The sequence below is a fragment of the Pan troglodytes genome, chromosome 9 (assembly GCF_028858775.2).
Source record: "Pan troglodytes isolate AG18354 chromosome 9, NHGRI_mPanTro3-v2.0_pri, whole genome shotgun sequence".
Classification (NCBI taxonomy): domain Eukaryota; kingdom Metazoa; phylum Chordata; class Mammalia; order Primates; family Hominidae; genus Pan; species Pan troglodytes.
This window is the reverse complement of record NC_072407.2, coordinates 99,268,919-99,282,512: the sequence shown is the minus strand read 5'-3', so window position 1 is coordinate 99,282,512 and position 13,594 is coordinate 99,268,919.

Below are 13,594 nucleotides of genomic sequence, written 5' to 3'. Positions count from 1 at the left end.
CCAAATTTCCTAATAGATAGAGTATGTCTCTGAAATCCCATAGCACTTATGTAACCACTTTTATGCATGTCAATTTCTGTCTTGCATCATAATTATCTATTTAATGTTTCCTCTAGATATTAATGTTTCTTGAAATCAGCCTTCATATTTGTGTGAAATATTTTTCCCAAAATAACAAGATGTTTTACATATACTGGGTTCACAATAAATTATTGGATTTATAGGTTAGAGAACTACAGAGTAGTGGAATTTTTAAGAATAGTTTGAAGCAGATCTCTTACAAGTAGACATGGAGGGGAAAAAGCAGAAAATGTATATAAACATGGCCTTAAATTAGTGTGGTAAAAATGTTCAAATATATAACTCTATAGAATCGTAACTAGTGTTTGATTTTTAGATGTGAAAAAATATTCATCTCTACAAATCATGTACTTAATCTGAGACTAATAGTACTGCTAATTTGTTGAGCACATTCCAGGTACACTAGACAATGTTCTAGGTATTTTATATTATTCAATATTTAATTCTCAAAACTCTGCAAGAAAAGTTATTAATTTGCATCTTATAGACAAAGAAACTGAGGGCTAGAACAATATTCTAATCACACAGATCAATTTAATAGACCTTTATATGGTCCCTGGTACAGTCATGTGAGGACCAGTAGCTTAGGCCAGTATACAGATTTTATCATAATGCAAATCAATTATGTACAAGGACCAATATTAGTCACTGAAATGCTAGAAGACTAGCCTTCAACTTCAAATTTCATTATCTCAAAAATGCATTCACTATAAAGATGTTCTGAGGTCACCCTCTCTGTACCAAATACTGTGCTAACCTGTTTATAGAAAGAGCTATCATGCATGTGTGCATTTATTACTTTGAGGAACTACCTTAATTATTAATAATCCTATATATTCATCTGTAAGATAGGAAATATTTCACTCATCTCATATATAATTGTGACAAATAGTTTATAAAAACAAAAGCAGTTTAGAAAAAGCATGAACTACCAGGGGGAAAAACGCAAATAGTCCCTATAGTACTGGGTCCATACTTGAACTAGGCACATCTGCTTTAAAAGCATTTTTTCATAATCACAACTCTGTCTTTTAATTTAAAACAAAGCTGCTAGTTTAAAACAAAGTCAGCATTAAAATAGTTTTTATATTAGAAATAAATGTGTGTTTTTCCCCAAAGAAAGCTTGATAAAATCCATCTAATTGTGCAGTCTTAACTTCCCATTATCACGTAACTGAAATTAGTAATGATAGGTGTTTAAAGAAGCAAATTCCAATTACTATTAACATAAGCAATTTATTATTCCAAATGTAATCAATGTAGCTATTAAACTACTGTGAACAGAATCATTATCAATGTGAATTACATTACTGCACCATAAACAGTCCATCAGATTTACTTTTGGTGAGTTTGTTGTACTTTGTATACTTATGTATTACATATGCTATACATGCATATGCAAATATGCCATTTGTGAACGTTCACCTTTTTTACTTTCTTCCCTTTTGAAACTTAACAAAAGTAAAGAGAACATTACAGATTTATAAATCAGAAATGCCAACCAAATTATTTTTATTTTACTCTGAAACCTGTTGACTAAATATAACTGGCAGTGGCTTTCACATCCAATTTTAAGTCCTATCTCATTTCTATGATCATTATTTTACTTTTATAAAGAAGTATGACCTCATCATATTATCACTTAGATAAATGGAAGAATCTTTAAGTGCAGCATGGACTAAATTATGGTTTAAAGACATTTCAGATAGTCTTTGATATGGTTTGGCTGTGTCCCTACCCAAATCTCACTTTGAATTGTAATAATCCACACATGTCAAGGGTGGGGCCAGGTGGAGATAATTGAATCATGGGAGCAGTTTCTTTCATGCTGTTCTCATAGTAATGATTAAGTCTCATGAGACCCAATGGTTTTATAAATAGGAGTTCCCCTGCACAAGCTCTCTTGCCTGCCGCCATGTAAGACGTGATTTTGTTCATTTGCTTTCTGCCATTATTGTGAGGCCTCCCCAGCCATGTGGAACTGTTTCTCAATTAAATCTCCTTCCTTTATAAATTATCCAGTCTCCAGTATGTCTTTATTAGCAGTGTGAGAACAGACTGATACAGTTTTAATCTGCCAGTTCCACAGGAGATGGGAGTGGTAGTGGTGGGGCATGTGTGGAGGGGTGAGATGCAGAGAAGAAATACAAGTTAAAACAATGGCACCACAGATCAAACCCAGGGCTTCCTAAGTCAAACCTAGAAGACTCCACACCAACACAAATGGATTAAGAGGGTATTAGGATTAAACAGTCAACCAGCACATTAGAAAGAGCAGGTATTATTTCTACTTTACGGAAGAGGAAGCTGATTCTGTAAACTGTTTAAATATTTTTTTAAAGTCGATTAGTTCATCCATATAACAGCAAAATATTGAAGGTTTACCAGGCACTACATTGATTAGAGATAAGGAAAGACAGCATCATAGAAATGCCAAGTGGATATTATGATAACAAATGTGGAATAATTTTCCAGTAAATGATTGGGTGAGCAAGATGATGCTACAGCAGTTATTTTTGTCAAGTCTTGATGTTTAGAAAGGGAAGGAAACTGCTTAATTTTGTCCAAAATTTTTCATTCTCTCTGTAAATGCAATCTGCCTTTTGTTTGCATAAAATTTTGTTATAAACTGATAAAGAAAAATTATATTCTGAAATGGAATTTTAAGCCAATAAAGAGCCAAACTTGGCATAACAATGAAATTTGGCATCATTATAGGTAGAGTGGCTTTTTCTATTACTTTTTTTGTGGAAAAAATTATCTAATTCCCCTTTTTCCTTCCTATGACCACCACTGACCAGAAATTGAGGCTTAGATTCTATGGGAGGAAAAGAAAGCTGAGGCCCATTCCCTTGAGGCAATAAGGTTATAGGCTGGCTCCTTCAATTTAGCAACAGGATGGAAGAAGGAAGAAAGGCCAGGAGCAAAGCCCTCTGAAACACCTTGGGCTGGACTAATTATCAACGAGTTAACGTTTGCTGTTTCCATTGTCTGCAGTTTGTTCAAGTCTTCAAGCAAAGTTTGTTAAACGGCCAAGCCTGATACCAGCCATCGCTCTGGGAAAAATATAGAAAAATTCTACACCTTGCAAGTTGTAAAGTAACAAGGCATAAGGAGGACTCGCCTAGAGTATGGTTAGCAGGAGGAGGCCACAGAAAGAACAGGGAAATCAATGGTCTAGAGCCCTGTTGGATAGTTAGCTGAGGTAGCAAGTAACCAGAATGCATTTATAAAAGAAACAAAGACTCCTCATGGCTTCCTAGAGATCTAAAGAAGAGACTCAGTAAAACAGTAATTTCTTATAGCCAGTTATGGGACTTACACCTTAAGGATTTGTTATACTTTATTCTGGCACCATCAGCTGGAAGTATTATATCTAAGTCCATAATTCAACACAACCATATAGCACAAGATTCAGGTTCAAAGTTTCCTTGCCTTGAAGCCTAAATGGTACCAGGGTTGCCACCGGTTGAAATTTGAAGCAGTCATTAGTGAAATTTCATTCTGCATCTTGAACTAATTCATGTCACAGTTCTTATCAATTAATAATCTAAGGCTGATACATTGATCACTTTTTGAGTATAATGACTTAATAAAGAGGCCAAAATGTTTGGTCTACCACGTTTGGAACCTAAGTTTGAGATTACCAAGATTAAACATAGAAGTAGTTATCATGCATTCCTAGTCTTATCTCTTCTAACTTGTTTTGTGGCCCATAATATTTTCAAGTGATTTTAAATTGCTATACTTTATAATTTGAATTACATTGGGCTTTGACTGTAGCAGCTGAGCCTTCCTATATCTATTAATGTTTCATTTATTTTTAATTAAAAATTTAGTATGAGAAAATAACCAAATAAAACCAACATGGTACTATTCCATATTGGAATCAGGTCGGCTAAGTAAGGACTCATCATCGGGTCCTACTCAGTGGGAACAAGGATTAAGTGGAGATCAGAGACTACCTAATTTCCATTTGCTTTTGTAACAAATTGAGTGCTAGACATATGCAAGGCTAAAATAGTAATTAACAAGGAGAGGGTGCTGGTACCAGGATTTAGGTGAATCTTAGCTTTCCTTTAGCTCAAGTGAATATAAATAAGTCCATAGAAATTTAAATAGCTTGAAAACTGGGTTAATTTTCTCTTGTGCTTATAAATGCTTTGCACAGCAATGGCAGGCTGTTACAGGGCTCAACAATATTAGTGGGGAGAACAACTTTAAAAATGTGAGATTGCATTATCTTCCCAAGGACACAGGATGAGAACTGCCAGGCACACACAATGAAGTAAAAGTGGAGAGTAGAGAACTGGGACTGGGAAAGGTAGCTCATTAGAGAAATTATCTATTCATCTTTAAAACGACACTCTAAGGTATTATTATCTCTGTTATATAAATGGGAAATCAGGCTCATGGAGGTTAAAAAACTTGACTAACATCATTTACATATTAAGTAGCGGAGTGCTGAGTTCAAACCTAGGTCTTTCTACTTTATGACCCATTCATTTCCACTGCCCCACAGTGCCTTATGTTTTAGGGTGAGTATCTCTTCCAAATCTTCCACCACACCACTCATTGAACCATCACTTTGTTATGTCTTTGAGTTTTGTTTTTCAAAATTCAGTGAAAACAGAATTTAATTTTATGTGCTTGCTTTATTCAGATTATATCACACACACACAAAAGGAACTCCAGGAAATGGGCATGGTTTTTTTATAAATTGAAATAATTAGTATTAAGAATGAGATGTCATTAGAGGACTCACTTGGCTTATAATTCAGTTAATATAACCTAAAAGGAACAAGCTGATTTTACTTTATGGCACACCTGGCTTTAAGCTGCATTAAAAAAAAAAAGGCATTGCTGTGAATCCAGAGAAGAAATTCTGTATCTCAAAGGAGAGTGAATTCTCCTTTGAGAGAGGCAATTATATTTCCTATTCTAGCCCTCCTGTTCGTTGTTCACCAGGACTAAAATAATAGATTCATCTACCCTAAAGGTACACATTATTAGTTGTTCACTTGTATTAAGGAAAGTTTGCCTCATTAACAGAAAGCTCCCCCATGCTGTGGCTAGTCATGGTTATGCATTAAGCAGAAAACTTCATTAAATCAGCACTTCAACATTCTTTTACCTTTACATCAGAATTTATGCAATGAGCTTATTCAACTCCCTCACCTTAGAGGAACGTGCACAATTGATTAGATCATTAAATGCCATCCAATCCATGTGTATAGCTTTTCTTGGTAAACATGCCCAAGTCTATCATAAGAATCACAAGCCTAAAATTATATAATTGTACATTTATCATGGGTATGAAAGCTAGCCATTGATTATTACTGGTACTTTAAGAGAGAAGACGCCTTCTGAGTAGTTGTAAGTTTCTCAGAAGCATGTTAAAGAGTCACAGCATCAATGTGTGCCTCAAGATATGCTCAGCTTTATCTAACCTTTTTGTTTTCTAAGAAGCATTATCTTAACCATAAAAGATAAAATGACCTTGGAGATATTTTAGAAGTAATTCAAGTACAGGATTTTCTGAGCTTTGAACCATGTATCTGGCTTGGAACCTCGCCTCTGGTCTTTCAAACTGATTATTTAGCTGTTTAGGGTAATCCTTTAAATGAGTACCAGTTCCAGTAAATTAGTAGTATTCCAACAAGAGTTAGCATCACACATCTTCCCTCAGTCTTCCATAGACTCAGATTTTAATTTAAAAGAATTTCTGGAAATGATTTCAAGGATAATTCATTGAATAACAAGCAATCAAATTAGTTTTTCACTAAATCCTTTTGCTAAAATGATACTGTTTTACAAAGCTTTTTCTTGTTTTGATTGAGATTTTGTCAAGTGAAAACTAGCTGAAGAAATTATGTAAACATGTGAGCTGTTAGAAATAGCCGATAACAGCAAGTGCTTATAGAAAACAATTCAGTGCAAAAACCAAAGGCAATAGTAGCAATGTATATACTGCCTCAGGTTTATATACCAGTCTTACTATGCTTCTTGTTGATGGTAGCATATTGGGTCATTTAATCATCCACTCTAGACAGCAGCTTCCCAGCTTCATAAAAAGATTCTAATTATGTCCATTTTATAGAATTATATAATAGGATTAAATGAATTAAGTTATGTGATTTTTGTGCAAAGTGCAAGACACTATGCAAACATTAGCTACTTTTATTAATATATATTTTTTGCTGTCATCTCCATGAAACATCCAAATTTTGACCTGAGTTTTGTTCACTTTACTCCTAAACATCTGCTTTATCTCACTTAAAAAAAAAATCATTTCATCATCTCAAGTTGTATTTTCCCCTTTGCTTCCCACACCATGGTCTTTTTGTTTGCCTATTCACAAAAAATCGTACTTCTTTTTATTCACTTATCTTTCATTTAGATGGGACTATCACTTTTTAGAAAGTTATTTTCTATCAATAGCTGAAGCATCTTTGGTAACAGTCTAACCCCTACCTCCAAAGTTTCTCTTCACCTTTTCCTGAAAGTGCTACTTTAAGGACATGGTAGATTTGTAGAGCAGTTCACGTTTCCATTGGAATCTTGATGATTTTCCTGGTCATAGAAGGCAGTGTTCCTAAAATATATGCATGAGTGTCTACTGCATGCACACTGCTATATGGGTGTGTATAAAATTGTAAGAATCTAATAAATTGAGCAAAAAAATAATTTTATTTAAAGCTGAAAATACGAAGTAACAGTTTGGTAGAAACAGTGATATAACAGAGCCTGCAATACATGCATCTTGCTGGAGACCCACAAACTAGAGGCAGCAATGTGTGCTGCCCAAATACCTTTTGGAACATTCACTTTTGGAAACTGGAAAGTTATTAAATTTCTACTTGAAAAAAAAGTCAGCTGGGCATGGTGGCTCATGCCTGTAATCCCAGCACTTTGGGAGGCCAAGGAGGGTTAATCACCTAAGGTCACAAGCTGGAGACCAGCCTGGCCAAGATGGCAAAACCCTGTCTCCACTAAGAAAAATACAAAAAATAGCCGGGCATGGTGGTGCATGCCTGTAGTCTCAGCTATTCGGGAGGCTGAGGCAGGAGAATCGCTTGAACTTGTGAGGCGGAGGTTGCAGTGAGCTGAGATCACACCACTGCACTCCAGCCTGGGTGAGAGAGAGAGACTGTCTCAAAAATAAGTAAAATAAAAAAAATTTGAAAGTCAAGTGGAAGATTAGTTAGCTTTTATCCTTGTTTATATTTGCAAACATCTGAGGACAATGGCATTGATTGAAGAAAAATTAAGTCAGGCATCACCCTTTTCATAGATGGATATAGATTTTTCTCTTTTTTTTTTTTTTTTTTTTTTTTGAGTCTGAGTTTCACTGTGTTGGAATGCAGTTGCATGATCTCAGCTCACTGCAACCTCCACCTCCCAGGTTCAAGCAATTCTCCTGCCTCACCCTCATGAGTAGCTGGGACTACAGGCTCGTGCCGCCATGCCCAGCTAATTTTTTGTATTTTTAGCAGAGACGGGGTTTCACCGTGTTGGCAAGGATGGTCTAGATCTCCTGACCTCGTGATCCCCCCACCTTGGCCTCCCAAAATGCTAGGATTACAGGTGTGAGCCACCGCACCTGGCTGGACAGATTTCTTAACGTGGTCTGCAGTTCCGTTTTAAGTTCCAAAATGTTTTCTCCTAAATTATTGTGTACATTTGTCCTAGGCCTGTCTAAATTAGACTTGATTCTGTTTCTTCAATTAAAATTAGAAGAACAAAATGAAGATAATCTGAAGATGAGCATTATGAAAACATCTAACATTTTTCAAAAAAGGTATAAAAGATTTCTAACATCTGAGGAGAGATGAAAAAAGACTAAGCTGTATAGAAGACAGTGGAGGCTTACAAAAACATCCATTCTCAAAGGTCTATTTCTGTTTTAACAGCTTTACTGAGGTATAATACACAAAGAACTGCACATATTTTATGTGCACAATTTAATGAGTGTGGACATACACAAACACTCATGATACCCTCACCACAATCAAAGTAATAGACACAGCCATCCCCTCCCAAAGTTTCCTTGTGATCTTCCCCCCAATCTATCCTACTCCCCTGAACTCCAGAACCTATATCCAACTGCAACATCAAGACCTTTAGATTTTGACAAGCATCTATCTCAAACTGAACATTTACATAACCCAAACACTTGATCTCCCCTGCCCCCCAACTCCCATTATTGCTTCGAATCTGTTCTTCCCCTCAGTTATTCCCATCTTGCTAAAAACTAATTCTAATCTTCTAGTTGTTTAGTCAAAAAACATTGGATTTTTTTTTTGCATTCCACACAGAATTTGTCAGTTCATCTCATTGTCTTTATTTTTAAACTACATCCAAAATCTAACAACTACCACCTGCATTGTTAACACCATGGCGGTCCTTGGCATTTCTCATCTAATATGTTTTAGCATCCTTCTAACTGGACATGGTTGCCCTCCGACATATTATTCTCAATACGGTAATCACAATAATTGTGCTAAAGGGAAGTAAATGTCATGTTATTCTTTCTGCTCAGATCTCTGAAGACTTCTCATTTTACTTAAAAGCCAATGGCCTTACAGTAATCTGTCTGCCCCTATAGAACTTGGCTTCTGCTGTCTCCTTGACCTCATCTCCTACTCCTCATCCCTTACTCCACTCCAGCTACATTGTTTCACAGCCTCCAGCCATGTCTGCCCATGAACTCTGCGCTTGTTTTTTTTCTGCTGCCTGAAATTTTCTTCCAAATATTCATGTCTTGTTCTCTCACCTTTCTCTAGTCTTTACTCAGATATTTCTTTTTAGTGAAGCCATTGCTGACCACACTACCAAATACAAATCTTCCAAGGCAGCCCTTCCTTCTATAATGGTTATAACCATTTGACTTAAAATATATTTTACTTCTTCATTGTTGCCCGTTATTACAATCATTGTCATTATTACTGGAACGTAAGCTCAATGAAAACAAGGATGGTATTCTGATTTGTTTTGTGTTGTATCACAGAATTCAGACTTTCACCTGGTAAAATAAGTTGCTAATTTGAATAGGATGTCCACAGAAAATTTAAGGAAAAAAAAAGGACAGACAAAAAACAGTCTTCATGTGGTAGTTCTTTCAGATGATCCTTAATATCAGGAGAAAATAATTTTATGGATTAAAGGAATGATGTTAAGTAAGGAATTACAGAAAACTATTTTCAAAATGGATTAAAGGAATAGTGTTTAGGTAAGGAGTTAGCATAATAAGGGTCATAATAGACACGTTTTTTGCTCATAACGCTGTGAGAGGGAGAAAAAGAATAAATGTATATCATATCCTTTGGGATAAAATTGGAATCTCACCCTGATTTCCTTTACAAGTATTTGTGCTCCATAAATTCCCCAGTTAGATGAGTTACTAAGAATTTAGTTCCTTTACCTCATATGGTCACACATCATGTGACTTTATATAGGATTCCAAGTATATATATAGGATATATCTAGAGTTTGAATTACTACGTTTATTTCACTTTAAAAAATGTAGCCATAGTCAGCAATGAAAGAAAAAAAAATACAGAACAGATAAGGCTTAGTAGCTCTTACAGGCATTTTTACTTTTGATGTTGCATCCCTCCTCACAGATTTCATGCCTTGTAAATGAAAATACTTGATGCTTAATTTGAATGTTACCAGTGTCAATTTCTAGAATGAGTATTCAAGATATATTGATGACTTGGCTTGAAAAAAATGTTTGTAGTGGCTTTTAATGGTTATATAATTTCTAAAACTATAAGCTAGCAGAGATTCCAAACGGTGAAATATTTTTCTGATAATTTGAGTTTATGTATCATAAACTCAAATTATCAGAAAAATATTTCACCGTTTGGAATCAAGTTAACATTTTCAAGTTACATTAGAAAATGTATATCTCTCTATATATAAGCTTTAGCTATAAATTTAGCTTTTCCGTACCTGTAGAAATCAAATTTGTCTTCTATATTACTTTCATCTCTCTGCAACAAAGCTATGGCTGGTTGATGACAAAAACATCTATCTGCGGTAAAGCTCAATATTTGAATATCTGTAGATATATTTAAAATTTTGCTCCAAATTTAATAAATAGCCAAGTATTAAGCCTTAGGCTCTTTAGTATCCACTAATCTTTAAAAAAAAATTTCTACATTACCTTTACAACATAAATAGTTTTGTATTTCTTGTTTTATTTATGTGAATCCACTTATTCAAGTATTTTTATTTAAGGTATTTATTTTCTCCCTGAATCCATTTTTTATAGCAGCAAAGATTATTATTTAGAGGTAAGTGAATATATGGTTGTCAGAAGAATATATGTTACAGATGTGATGATTTGGGGCTGGCGAGTGGCTGAGTGCTGAGAAGTATGGAATCTGTAACCATAAAGCACTTAACAGAGAGCCTGGAGAATAGAAAGCATTCTGTAAATGTTAGCTCCGCTGATACAGTGACTGCTGAATTCTGGCCATATAGGTTAGGGACCAGGGTGTTTCATCTTATTAAGTGGATTTCCAGATACAAATGTAGAAGTAATTTCAAATGTTTTCCCCACTGAAACATAAGAAAATTTTCCAAATGCTGACGATACGTAAATGTGAGCTCAGTTGTTCAATGTTTGTCCAAGATCTCCTAGGATATTAAAATAAAATACAGCAAAATAAATCTAGTTCTCTGGCACTGTTGAGGAAAGGGATTTCATAGAATTGATATGATTCTTAATGATTTGGCTAATGTAAACATTGCTATTTGATGCATCTTAATTACTAAGTCACTGGTTACACTGTGCTACTTTAAACTTTCATAATAAATAGTCTGAACATATAATCTGGTATTTATGGTTAAGCCTTAAGACTTTAAACTAGTGCAGGCAGTAAAAAAAAAATGTACAGATGTCATGGATGGCTTCACAGCATTAGAGAATTGCTCTATTATTTGTGAGCTCTTGACATCAACAGATAACAAGATATTCTACAACTGGAGGTTGCAGTAAAAGCCCCAATATCTACACTACATAACTGTTACATAATCTCTGGACTTCAGTGTTCTGATTCACACATTGATCAATATTGAACAGAATAATTCAGTCAACAAACGTTTATTTAATGGCTGTTTTGTGTCTGACAATGGGCTAGCTGTGAGATGACATTGGAGTTTAGAATCTGCTGCAAATACAGACATGCAAACAAAATCATTTAATATGGTAAGATGATGGCTATAAGCCTTGCAAGTTAAAGGGACCTATAGGAAAAAAGCGGGGTGCTGAGTAAAGTGTTTCAGTATGATTGGGGATTATTGCTTTGACAAGCAAGCAGAAAAATTAAAGAAGAAAGGGAGAGAAGGTTGGCAGAAGAAAAGGAACTAAGGGAGAGAAATATGAAAAGAAGTGAATAAAGGAAAGGAAAAAAGATTCTAACTTTTAGAAAGAACATGATGCACAAAATACATTGGTGGCATCAAAAGTCTCATTTTATCTGGGAAACTTTCAGTGAGTGGGAGAGGATGAATTATAAGGAGCATCGGAAAGCAATGCTGCACAAGGAAGGAAGGACTTAAGGGATTAATTTATCTTCTAATATATTTAGAGTTCTTATAATTCATTTAAACAATAGAAGTCTGAGAATTGAATTAGATTACAAGGTCATATTTTCAAACTGATAATTTCTATGATAAATATGGGAAATACGTTAGAACATAACGAGATTCAAAGCTTAGAGAAACCAGAGAGGACAGTATTACAAAGATCCAAATGATAGGTGCCAAGGGGCAAACAAGCAAGAATATTTTTTAGTACTGTTTTGCATGTGTTAAAACAACTCCTTTATTCAATAATGTAAGCCTAAAATGGTTGTCATTAATATTGTAATCCCCATGTTATGGAAAAGAAAACTGAGGTAGCAAGGTTAAGTACCACAGTAGGGTAGGATATAAACCTAGGCATTTCGGCTGCTAAACCTGTATTCTGAACCACTATACTTTACTACTTTAAAGACAATACTATGATGATACAGGATGGTAATGAAGAGCATAAGAGGAAAAGTGGTTGCTCATTAAGTATTCTTTGGGAATACATTCAATAGATACGGAGACTGACTCCTGGATTTCTGGCTTGAGGTGGTGCCATTTAAAGTTACATATTGCAATAGAAACCATTTTTGTTAGAAGACAGTGAAACCAGGTTTGGATATATATATTTCAGCAAATTTAGGCAACTATTTGTCAAGAACCTACCAGGTTGAGGACACATGACTAATTCTCTATGGATATAAGCCTCAAATAGAAAACTGGATTGCAGAATGACTAGTCCCAGCCTACACCTACCCCCATCCCCATTTAATATTCTGTTCAGAAACACTGTCCAGAAAAACACTCCTGTTACTTACCATTTTTTACTAACCTCACAAACTTACGTCTCATCCCCATAAATCTGAGGATGAGTTTGAGCACATGATCTTAACAGTGGGGCAAGTTTCCATCACTTTTTCTTTCCCTTATCTATTCCACAACTTTATAATTGGCTCAAACATAACAGCTGTCATTGCTTCTGTCTAAACAAAGAAAAAGTACTTAATAACCTGAGTCATTTGTCCTTTCACTTAGAATGTTCTAAGAAAAAGGTACAGTACCCCTGCAACAAGAGTACACTCCTATGAGTGTCATAATAATTTAGTCATTACTAACACTGAATTGGAAAATCAAACATATATTTTAACTGATTACTACTTCAGATTTACCTGTGTTCTTTGAATTGGCCTCCTCATTTTAAAATTGGAGATACTTTTTACCTAACCAGGTAGCTGTGTAAATGATATGAGAGCGCAAACTCAGAGAGCACAACATAGTACTTGGCATGAAGGAAATAAATAAAAGTTAAAAAGAGATTCCATTCATTTTCACTTTAAGTCTAACAGCATTTTCCTTATTGCCCACTCTTCTATAACATGATCTGCCCTACTTAGCAAGCTATTCTCATCCATTGTCCCCACCTTCATTTATCAATGATCTAAAAACATTTCTACATTTCATATGTTTTAATTCAATAAGCCTTTTCCAGTAGCATACTCATCTTCTTTGGAGCTCCCAAACTCTGACTAAAAATAACATGTTCTTCTAACATTATCTGATCATGACTGCTACCAGTTGAAAGATCTTTCTAGGTTTCTGGTACTTATAGAATCCTGGCTATGCTCTTTAATATAGGCTTTAACCATTCCATTTACTTCTGCCTTTCCATCCTACCAAAGTCAACTGTAGATACAGCTCCATCCTACCGAAGTCAACTGTAGATACAGCTCCAAACAAACACCTCTTCCCATTCACAAATGCCTATCTAAACACCTTATCTTCTTGTCCTGAATATATCTCCTTATTTTAGAAACCTCTTCTTTTTCAAGATACAGATATTACCTCCTCTGAATTGCAGATAGAGTTGGACAATTCTTCTACCCTTTCACAGACCCTCTTTGGGCTTCTGCAATACCACCTGCTATTATGTTAT